Source organism: Hipposideros armiger, unplaced genomic scaffold (assembly GCF_001890085.2).
Source record: "Hipposideros armiger isolate ML-2016 unplaced genomic scaffold, ASM189008v1 scaffold_1205, whole genome shotgun sequence".
In the NCBI taxonomy this organism is placed as follows: Eukaryota; Metazoa; Chordata; class Mammalia; order Chiroptera; family Hipposideridae; genus Hipposideros; species Hipposideros armiger.
In genome coordinates, this window is record NW_017732555.1 from 324,376 (window position 1) to 336,398 (window position 12,023).

The following is a 12,023-nucleotide window of genomic DNA, read 5'->3' on the forward strand; positions in this document are numbered from 1 at the left end:
GCTGTCCTTTTGTTCTTCAGTCTAGTTGTGGAGGACGTTGCTTCACTGGCCCATGTTGGTATTATCATTGCGCTCTTCCTCGGTGAGGCAGTCGCTCGCCGGCCATTGGACAGCTGCTCACGGGAGCTCACAGCTGCTCATGCTGGCTGCTGGCCACTCACGGTAGCTTATGGCAGCCCACTGCAGCTTCACTGCAGACTACACCGTCGCCGGCCACTCATGACAGCCCAGCTCCAGATCAAGCTGTTGTTCACCATCTAAGCTGTAGAGGATGCAGCATCACTGCCCCTTCATGTGAGATTTGAACCATTAGCTCTGCTATTCAGAGCTGGCGTCCCAAGCCAACTCTTAACCAGCATGCCCCTCGGCCGGTCTGGCATTTAATTTTTGAATAATTACTAAACTCACATGGTTCAAGAATCAAAAAATAGAAAGGGGATGTTTAGTGCAAACTCTTTGTTCCTGTCCCCTAGCCATTCAATTCTTCTTTCTGGAGGCAAACAGTGTTATGAGTCTCATGTATCATTCCACAAACATTTTAACAAAGGCCTACATGTGTGTTTATAGTATATGTATATTCCCTCTTCCTACCTTTTTTAGACAGAATGTAGAAGACTATAAATACGCTTTGCACTGTGATTGTGTGTCTAACTAACAATATATCTTGAAACATATTCCACATCAATACAGAAAGTTCTTCTTCATTCTTTTCTGATAGATCCTCAATATTCTATAGACGCACATATGATAATTTAACCAGTTCTCTATTGCTGTACTGCTTGCAAAATTTTGCTGTTTCAAACACTACTGTAATATATAACCTGTATTTTCATCATTTTGCATGTTCACTAGTAAACGTGTAGAATAAATAATGTTCTTCAGGAATGTTTTTAAGCTTTTATCATAGATTATACACAATTCTTGCTTTTCGAGTATTAGAGCTATGCTTCTAAGTATTTTATCTTTCTATTGCTACGCTTGCAGTGTATTGTATTTTGTATCTTGAAGTATTGTTTGCATGTTTGAGAGCTAGTCTGACCTATTTCTACTCACACAATACTTCTGTCACCAAAAGTGTAGGTTTTTTTCCACGCCAACAACAAATTCTCTAACCATCCAGATACCAATGGGTGTCCAATAACTCAATTCAATTCTGATACTAACTACTCAGAGTTAGCACAGACCTCACAGGGTAAAGGTTCAGTCCCACAAGGCTGACCACTTCAGATGCCAGTTGCAAACCCCAGTTCTCTTGTCCTCTGTGTATAAATGGTGGGTTCCCCATAACTCCCCAGGTTCAATAATTTGCTGGAATGGCTCACAAAACTCAGGGGAAATAGTTTACTTACTCTTACAGGTTTATTTTAAAGGAGGCAAATAAGCAGCCAGTTAAAGAGATACAGGGGCAAGGTTTGGGGTGGGAGGTGTAGAGCTTCCATACCCTCTCTGGGAGTGCCACCGTCCCAGCAATTTGGCAGCTCTCTGAACCTCATCATTTAGGGGTTTTTATAGTGGTTCCATTACGTAGGCATAATTGTTTAAGTCATTGGCCATTGGTGATTAGCTAATCTTCATCTCCCCTCTCCTGAGGTTGGAGGTGGGGACAAAAGATCTCATCCTCTGATTATATATTTGGTTCTTATTGCAACCAGCCCTCATCTGAAGCTATCTAGGGGCCCACCAAGGGTCACCTCATTAGCATTAACTCAGGTATGGTTGAAAGGGGCTTATTGTAAATAACAAAATATGCTCCCCTCATCCCTATTACAGGAAACTCCAAGAATTTTAGAAGATCCTGTGTCAGGAACTTGGATGAAAACCAAATATATATTTCTTATTATGCCCCAATATTAGAGCTATTGATTTCTCTTTCCAATTATGCACCCATCCCTCATCCTGAATTTTCTCACTGTTTGTTATAGTTTTTCAGTTGATTCTTTTGGGTTTTGCAGACTTATAACTGCAAAAAAATATTATCTCTTCTGTTTCAGTATTTATACTTTTCCCTTTTTCTATATTAGTGTTGGCCCAAAACTCTAAAACAGGGGTCAGCAAATGGCGGCCCATTGGCTAGATCCAGCCTGCCACCTGTTTTTGTAGGTAAAGATGTATAGAATCATAGCCACACCTTTTCATTTATATTATGTGTGGCTTTTTCGTTATAGCTGAGTAGTTTTGACAGAGACAATATGGCTTGCAAAGCATTAAACATCTACTATTCAGTACTTTACAGAAAAAGTTTGCTTATCTCTATGCTAGAACAATGTCAAATGGTAAATCCTAATTTATATTGGGCATCCTTGTTTTGTTTCTGACTTTGACGGGGATGCTTGTGGTGTCCCCCCCTCCTTTTAAGTATGATGCCATGATGGTTTTTAAAACATTTGCAAAATTTTGACATTCTCCCATAGAGATGGAGTCTATGTCTCCTCTCCTTGAACTTGGATAGGCCTCTGGCTGCCTCAAAGAACATAATACAGGAACATTAACTCTGTTGGCTTTCCCAGCAAGGTTAGAAAAGGCTATGCCTTTTTCTCTCTCCTGGGATGCTTGCTTTGGGCACCTTCACCTGCATTAAAAAAATATAGCTCCCCTGAGGTTTCTACCTGCAGGTCTCACTTGGAGAGAATGCTGACTGACTTGGTTGGAAACTGTGATATGAAGCAGAGAATTTTTAGTAAGGAGCCCGGCAACAACCCCTGGGTGAGTTGTGATTTCCTCATCCTCCATTATTACACACAATTACAGGGTGACTGTGAGGATGAGAGTATGTTAGTAAAAGTGTCTCACACATTTAATATGCTATGTAAATTGCTCCTGTTTTTAGGTCTTAGACAGTCTTTGTCTTAGAGATGAGACTAATAAAGCTTAATGGCTTAGAAATGTTCTGAAAATGATGCCAAGCTCATAGGGATATATTGGGCTCCATTGATTGGCCAAAGTAAAAGTGCCTCAGGTTTTACCTTTACCTAGGCTGCAAAACAGGTAGGGCATGGACGAAACACAGAGATGTAGAAGTAGAAGCAATTATCACCATGCCTTGGACTAAGTACACACTTTGTATTTTAGCAGATCCTTCTAGCGACACGCCTACAAAATGGTTTATTCTCAGTCGTGCTCAGGAAAGCAGAAGCCACAGGGATGATGGGGAAGGCAGTTTCTAGGAGAAGACTGAATCAGATAAGGATGTGGGTGTGGATGGGCTAATGCTGAGGCAGTGTTAGTAATCACCCTAGCCAAATAAATGCCCAGTGATTGTGTAGCAATTTCTCTTTTCCAATTTCCCCCAAATTTGTCTTAGGAATACAAGCATTTGGTTTTGACATGTTATTTTTAACACACTATTTTGTAATAATGATCCCAAATATAATATTTCATATATTCAAAACTCTTTAAAAAGTTACCAAACACTTAGACATACATTATCCTCATGATTATCACAGCACTGTGTAAGGTAGACAAGACTGGCACATTCATACCCAATTAATAAACTATGGCTAAGCCTTTGTCTGAGAAAGGAAGCGATCATATGCCGGACACTACACCAGATCCTTAGCATACATTGTTATTTAATCCTCTCAATTACTTCTTGAGAGAGGAATTTAATCATGATTTGACAGTTGAGAAACTAAAATTGCAGAGAGATTAAGGAAGCCAAATAGTCACACAGCTGTCTCAAGCAAGTGTCAGTCAGATCAGTGGTTGGGATGAGGTTAGTCTTCTGATCCTAAGTCCTGTGTTATTTCCACCTTCCTCCTAAAAAAAGAGAAAAAAAAGAAAAGAAACTCTGTCTTACTTCCAATTGTTTCCAAATGGAAACATATGTTTGGACTGGTTGTTGAGTCTGAAATAAATAGCTCATTTTAGACTGCTGAGACAGCCAAATGGTTTCAATATGCTCCCAAGGTCGGTGACTGGGTCTGAATAGAAGCCAGATGTCCTGGATTCCAGACCTAGTTCCTTGTTGTATACTTCCCCTAACCCCCAACCCTCCATTAAATGGAGGAAAGAGAGGTGAGCCCAGACTGACTGATTTTGCATTTCACATATTTCTCTTTGGAAGAAGGAGATGAGGGAGCAGTTGAGGTTACAGTTGGGCTGGAGCAGACTGTGGGCTTGGGGTGGGATGTGGCCTGGAAGAAAAACAGCCAGGAAGAAATGTGTAATCACTTATTCCAGGCCTGTAGAACCCCTCTGCAGCCTGACCTTTCTGTACTCCTTCACAGTTGACAGCCTAGACTTGGCTTCCCACTAGGAGGAAGTGCCCTGCAGTTAGTCGGTTGATTACTAAAACAGAACCATCATAACACTTGTCAGCTCCGCTTCCTCCATGCACTTTGGTAGATTTTTTTTCAATTTCTTGTTTTATTACTGTTTGTCAGAGTGGGGAGCCTTTGAAGTTCTTTACAGATCTGACTTTTATCAGAGCATGTGGGAGTTGAGGGGTGGGAATGGGGTGGATGCAACCCATCAAAATATTCTATTTCGCACCCAGCTAACTCACCCGTCCCCCATCTTTGTCTGAAAAGGTTTTTGACATGGTGTTTCTATACGTGGCCTGCCTTCCAGATGAGAAAGTGACATCTATTGTCGTAATATAGAGAGGAAATTATGATTACTTAATGATAGCATGTCGCAGCTTGTCATTGCTTTATTTTCCTTTTAAATACTTGCTGTCACAGAAACACACAATTGGCCTTCAATCCTGGAACTGGGTGAGACCTCATGTGGTATAAGGTGGTGCAAGGATGACTATTGGTAAAGCTAAGGAGAAAAAGAGTGAACAGAAAAATGTTTTTGCATGCCTGCCTTAGCTACCTGCATTCTTCTTTGTACGCTTGGAACATAAACTGATGGTAATAGTTTTACCAGAAGTTTAGTGAGAGTGAAATATCATTAGATGACACATAAGCATGATCTAACTAGAGGCACAATGGAAAACAACTTAAAGTCGGTTCCCAATCTTAATAGCAACAGCTATCTTTAACTGTTTATAAAATACTTTCAAATTTATAAATTCACCTTTATTATAACTCATTAAAGTATGCAGTGCAGGTAACATTCTCATTAAATGAAAGAAGAAACTATGATTCAGAGAGGTTAAATGATGTGCTCACACAGTTTGTGGGTGATGGGGCTGGCAAATTGGCTTTTAAGGTAATGCTCTTTCGTTATGACTTTTTGAATTGGAGTAACTCCACAGATCTGCCTTCTCTTTCTCCTTTCCTTCTTCCTACCTTTCTTTCTCTTTCTCTTCATTCAGTCATTCCTTTGCATAAAAAATAGTAAGTGTGCAACATTTATATGCACTGTGTTAGTTTCTGGGGATGAAATGATAAAACTAGTCCAGGTCATGGCACTTACAGAGATAGCAGTCATTTGGATAACTTAAAATTTTTCTAACCAATACAAAGCACACAGGCTGGTAAATGTTTGGTAGCTCCTTGCAAGGCTGTGTTATGCTAGAATGATGATAGTAATATGAAATGCTTCCTGGTGCTTTGACAGACTTCTGAGCACTTTGAGATTTTTTTTCTGAAGTTAATTGGGAGGTGGTGTCAATTCACTTTGTTTAGCTCTTAAGAGATCCTCTCTCTGTAATGAATTGCTTAATGGCGGAGGCTTTGATGCTGGCAGGTACTTTTAGTAGAATATGACTGCTGTTGCCTTCTCTTACAACCTGCACTGTTGTGCTGGGCTGAAACCAATTAGACCTAAATTAATTAGCAAAAAAGTGATGGGCCCACTTGCTGAGACATTCACAATTCCATATGAAGAAAGAGGAACAGTGTTTGAAGGATGCTGTGTGTTGCTGTTCAACCCTAATTATTGAAGTATTTCCAAATATGGAAGTAAATTTAAAGCATTTCTGGGTTAAGTGGTCCACTACTTTTAACCCATGAAAGTCTATTGAAAAGCAAGTTAGGAAACTATAAAGAGCTCCTTATGAGTCCTGGGACATTTTTGATAACCTTCAGGATGAATTTAGAAGATATGTGGAATCATTATGACTTTGTAAGGCCCCAAGCAGGTTGGGATATTGATAGCTCAAAAATGTATAAGGACCAATATCCTAAAGCACTGTGACATAAAAAGGCTTTCCTCTGAAGGACAAACTCAGTTCTCCCCATTCTCAGTTCCTTTACAGCCTCCTCTGCTGGCACTTCTTCCACTGCCTATTCCTTAAATGAGAGTATCCGTGGGGTTCCAATCTCAACTAATGGCTCCTCTAGGGCCACCACGTCTTCTCCCTTGATGATAAATACCTCCTCTGCGTTGACTACTTCCAAGGCTAGGCTGCTACCCGGATGCTCTCCTGAACTCTAACTGCCCACAGTTTTCCCCTTGGATATCCCACTAGCACTTCAAACAATTATTTCTAGACCTAATCTCCTCTTCTTCTGACCAGCCAACTGGTCACCCAAGGTAGAAATCTGGGAGTCATTCTCTACCCCTTCCTCTCCCTCATTCCCCTCATCTAGGATATTGAGGAGCTCTGTTTATTTTTCATCTTAAGTACAGTTCTCAATTCCATCTTTACATACTTCTTTCTAACTCTTGTATAGACCAGGTTCCTGCTCCTTTGCCACGGGGGTTTTTCTTCTGGTCACCCACGATGGCTCCCAGTGCTTAGTCATTCCTTAAGTGGTAGTTTTCCTAGGCTTTTGCTTCCAGGATCCTTCTTTTTAAACAGAGTGACTTCACCCATTTCAAAGTTTCAGCTACCATTTTTAAGATGATGACCCCCAAATGCATGTTTCCAACTGCAGGCTCTCTCTTGAACTTCAGATCCACATATCCAGTGACAAGCCAGGCATCTCCATATTGATATTGCACAGGTATTTCAAACTCATAAACAAGTTCATTATCATTCTCCCTAAATTCACATTCCTATCCATTCGGTTACACAAATTAGAATTCTAAGTGCCATTATTAACTCCTTTATTTCCTTTATACCCTTTTCTTTGTTTCCAAGTGTAGATTCCCAATTTTATTTTATTTTATTTTATTTTATTTTTTACCTTTTCCAAACTTTATTTATGCACATTCAATTGAAAAAAAAAAACTTTTACAAGTTCTTTGGTGTCCATATTCAGCATAAAAAATGTAAAAGACTATTCATTCACAAATAAAACACATTAGCTCAGGGAAAGGGATTAAGAAGTACAAATTGGTTGTTACAAAGTAGTCATGGGATGTAAAGTAAAGCATAGAGAATATAGTCAATAATCTGTTAATAACTATGTATAGTGCCATGTGGGTACTAGACTACTCAGGGGGGTGTACAACATAGAGAATATAGTCAATAATATCGTGATAGCATGGTACAGGGTCAGATGGTTGCTGGATTTATCATGGTGATCATGTCTGTAGGTATATAAACATTGCATAACTGTTGTGTACTCCTGAACTAGTAAAATATTGTATGTTAGCTATATTTTAATGAAAATCTTTAAAAAACACACATTAGCTCAAACTGGACAATTTTAAAACCTTCATATCTGTCCACTTCCCCTCGTTAAACATATTACTTTTCTAAATATGTAGTATTCCTACTTGTCTCTGGTTGTAGAAACTGTAAATGCCTATTTATCTTTCAGACCTTAACTTAGGTGGCATTTCATGGTACATCAAGAAGCCTTCTTGTAATTACTTGTAATATGAATGCCTGTTTACTTGTCTATCTTCCTCATTAGACCTTTTGTTTTTTTAATATTTCAATTACAGTTGACACTCAATAATTTTTAGTTTCAAGTGTATAGCATAGTGGTTAGATATTAATATAACTTACCAAGAGATTCCCCAATAAGTCTAGTACCCACCTGACACCATACATATTTATTACAATATTACTGATTCTGTTCTCTGTGCTGTTTATTCCCTGTGATTATTTTGTAACCAACACTTTGTACTTCTTAATCTTTTTCATCTCTCTCACCCGTCTTCCTGACCCACCTCCCATCTGGCAATCATCAATATGTTCTCTGTATCTATGCGTTAGTTTCTGTTTGTTAGTATATTTTATTTTTTTAAGTTTCACATGTAAGTGAAATCATATGGTATTTTTCTTTCTCTGTCTGACTTATTTCACTTAGCATAATACCCTCTAGGTCCACCCATGTTGTCATAAATGGTAAGATTTCATTCTTTCTTATGATCAAGTGGTATTCTATTATATACATGTACCAATTCTTTTTTATGCATTCATCTTGGATACTTAGTTTGCTTTCATACTTTGGCTATTGTAAAGAATATTGCAATGAACATGGGGATGAATATATATTTTCAAATTAGTGTTTTGGATTGTTTTTTATAAGTACCCAGTGTGGGTTTGCAGGGTCATGAAGTAATTCTATTTTTAATTTTTTGAGGAATCTTCATACTGTTTTCCATAGTGGATGCACCAATTTGTAATCAGACCAAGTGTGCATAAGGTTTTCCCTTTTCTCCACATCCTTGCCAGCACTTGTTGTTTGTTGATTTATTGATGATAGCATTTTGAGAGCTGTGAGGTGACATCTCATTGAAGTTTTAATTTGCTTTTTTTTTTTATGATTAGTGACATTGAGTATATTTTCATATGTCTACTAACCATCTGTATGTGTTCATTGGAGAAATGTCTATTCGGGTCCTCTGCCTATGTTTTGTTTTTTTTTTAAACAAATAACATAAAACCGTCTTTATTTTTTTCCACTTGATTTAGCTCCCAGCCTCACTTCAAAGACCTTGACATTTCTTGGGGACAGGGTGAAGGGAGTGTGTAAATGTGGGTTTTACTCTGGACCTAGATTCAAGGTTCAAGGTGCTGAGGAGGGAACCAGGACCCATGGCTCAGACTTCTGGCAGCACGGTCCCAGAGTCCTAAGGGTGAGCAAAGACGATGTGCCTCTGGCACCACCTGGTGGTAGAAAGGTGAGCGACTGGCTCCAGCTGCGATGGCACCTTGCGCGCTTCCCACTCTAAATGTCAAGAATGTCCTCTTTCTTTGTTCTTTTTTTTTATTTAGCTCCAAACTTTATTCATTTATTTAATTTTTATTTTTTAAATTGTATTTCTTTTCTTTTTTTTTTAAGATTTTTACTAGGGAATTGGGGGATGGGAACAGTGCTGGGGAATTGGGGGAAGGGGAACAGACAAGTTGCTGTCCTTTTGTTCTTCAGTCTAGTTGTGGAGGATGTTGCTTCACTGGCCCAAGTTGGCACCATCATTGCTCTCTTCCCAGGCGAGGCAGATCAGTCGCCGGCTTCTGGACGGCCGCTCACTGCGGCTGCTGGCGGCTCACGCTGGCTGCTGGCTACACACGGTAGCCCATGGCAACCCACCTGCCATTGCTGGTGACTCACAGCAGCCCAGCTCCAGGTTGAGCTGTTGTTCAGCATCTTAGCTGTGGAGGGCAGTGTCACTGGCCCTCATATGTGGGATCTGAACCGGGGCCCTCTGGTGTCCCAAGCCAGTTCTTAACCAATGACCACTCGGCCGGCCCTTAAATTGCATTTCTTTATTCATTTATTTATTTGTTTCAGATGTACAAAACAATGTAATAGACATTTACACCCCTCACAAAGTGATAACTTCCCTCCCCCTATTTGCTACCCCACTAACATCGTATATAGCTGTTACAATTCCATTGACTCTATTCCCTGTACTGTACTCCACATTCTGTGATTATATACAGCGGGTGCCAAAAAATGTACTCATTTTAAGAAAGGAAAAAACTGTATTAAAATTGTAATACTCAATATATACCAATAACAAAAGATGAATACAAGTCACGTTGACTTTTGCAATTACAATAGATGCTCAGAGTGGTTACCATCAGTGTCCAGACACTTCTGATTATGGTGAACTACTGCTTGAGCATAGATAACATCTCTTAAAATATGTATACATTTTTTGGCACCCCCAGTGTGTGTGTGTGTGTGTGTGTGTGTGTGTGTGTGTGTGTGTGTGTGTGTGTGTTATGAGTGTGTATTTGATTATAGTTGACATTCAATATTATTCAGCTTCAGTTTTAGTTGTACAGCGCAGTGGTCAGGCATCTACACAGTCTATGAAGTGGTCTCCTTAATAAGACAAGTGCCCATCTGACACCCTACAAAATCTTTACAAAATTATTGATTATATTCCCCAAACTGTCTTTCACATCCCTGTGTCAATATTGTAACTATTAATTTGTACTTTCTAATCCCTTTACCTTCTTCTCCCATCTACCAACCTTCAGTTTTTTCTCTATATCTCTGAGTCTATTTCTGTTTAGTTTGCTCGTTTATTTTGTTCTTTAGATTTCACATAGAAGTAAGATCATATGGTATTTGTCTTTCTCTGTTTGACTTATTTCACTTAGCATAATATTCTCTAGGGCCATCCATATCATTGCAAAGAGTAAGATTTCTTTCTCCTTTTTGGCCGAGTAATACTCCATTGTATAAATGTACCACAGTTTCTTTATCCAGTCATCTACCAATGAGCATTTTGGTTGTTCCCATGTCTTGGCTGTTGTAAATAGCACTCCTCTGCCCATTTTTTAAATTGGATTATTTGGGTTTTTTGGTGTTAAGTTGTATGAGTTCTTTATACATTTTGGTCATTAGCTCATTATCAAATGTATCATTGATGAATATTGTCTCTCATTCAGTAGGTTTTCTCTTGATTTTGTTGATGATTTCCTTTGCTGTGCAAAAACTTTTATTTTGATGTAGTTTCATTTATTTTTTTTCTTTTGTTTCCCTTGTCTGTTAGGCTAGATGGATTTTAACTGGTATTTTTATAACATTTTTGGCATAACATTTTCCAGGTCTATCCTAAAAAATGTTCCATTTTCACTTGAAAAAAAATGTATATTCTGCTGTTGTGGGATGCAATGTTCTAAAAATACCAGGTAAAGATTTACACTTGATGTTGTTCCAGAAGTTTCTTAAACTTTCCTTCTTTTTTTTTTTAAATTTTAATTTTTTGCTATTCTGATTGGGTTTTTTCTACTACCTTGTCTTCCAAATCACTGATTTGATCCTCTGCTTCATCTGATTTGCTGTTGATGCCATTAAATGTATTCTTTACTTCAGTCATTGTATTCTTCATATCTTACTGGTTCATTTTTATGGTTTCTATCTTTTTGTGTAATTTCTTACTGAGTTCATCTATTATTCTTCCAAATTCATTGAGACTCCTTATAGCCAGTGTTTTGAACTCTGTATTTGGAAGATTGCTTGCCTCTATTTTGGTTAGTTCTTGTTCTGGAGTTTTGTCCTATTCTTTTGTTTGGGACATGTTTCTTTATCTCCTCATTTTGACTGCCTCTTTGTGTTTGGTTCTATGCTGTAGGTAGATCTGCTACATTTCCCAGTTTTGGTAAGGTAGACTTATTTGGTAGTTTCCCTGTGGTGCCCAGTGGGGCAGTCTCCCTGATCATTTGAGACAAGTGCTTTGTGTGTGTCCCTGTTGTGGGTTGTGTGTGTCCTCCTATTGTAGTTGAGTTTTGATTGCCTTTGGCATGTTAGTGAGTGGGATTGACCTTGAGGCTGACTGGCTGTGAGGACTAAACTTGACTTCAGCAGGTGAGCTGTTGTGTGTGGGTTTTCCCCTTGGAGCAGGGCTCACTCTAGTGGGGTCTGGTGTCTGCTGAATCCACCCTTTGAGTTTGTCATTTGTGGAATTAATTGGGTGATGTTATGGTGTGGTTTCAAACTAGCCAATGGGTGTATTGGATCTGGAGTCTCTTTGGAGGGGCTCTGGTACTGGCTAAGGTTAGCAGCTTCTTGTACCCAGCCTGGTTTCAATTGGTAGGAGCTACAAAGTAATCTGTGATTGGTAACTGCCCATGTTTTTATTAGTTTCAGGTGTACAAAACAACATAATGATTAGACATTTACACCCCTCACAAAGTGATAACCTCACCAAGTCTACTACCCATCTGACATTGTACAATAGCAATGGTATTGCTATTATAATACTGTTGACTGTATTCTCTATGTTGTACTTTACATCCAATGACTATACATATATATATATATATATATATATAT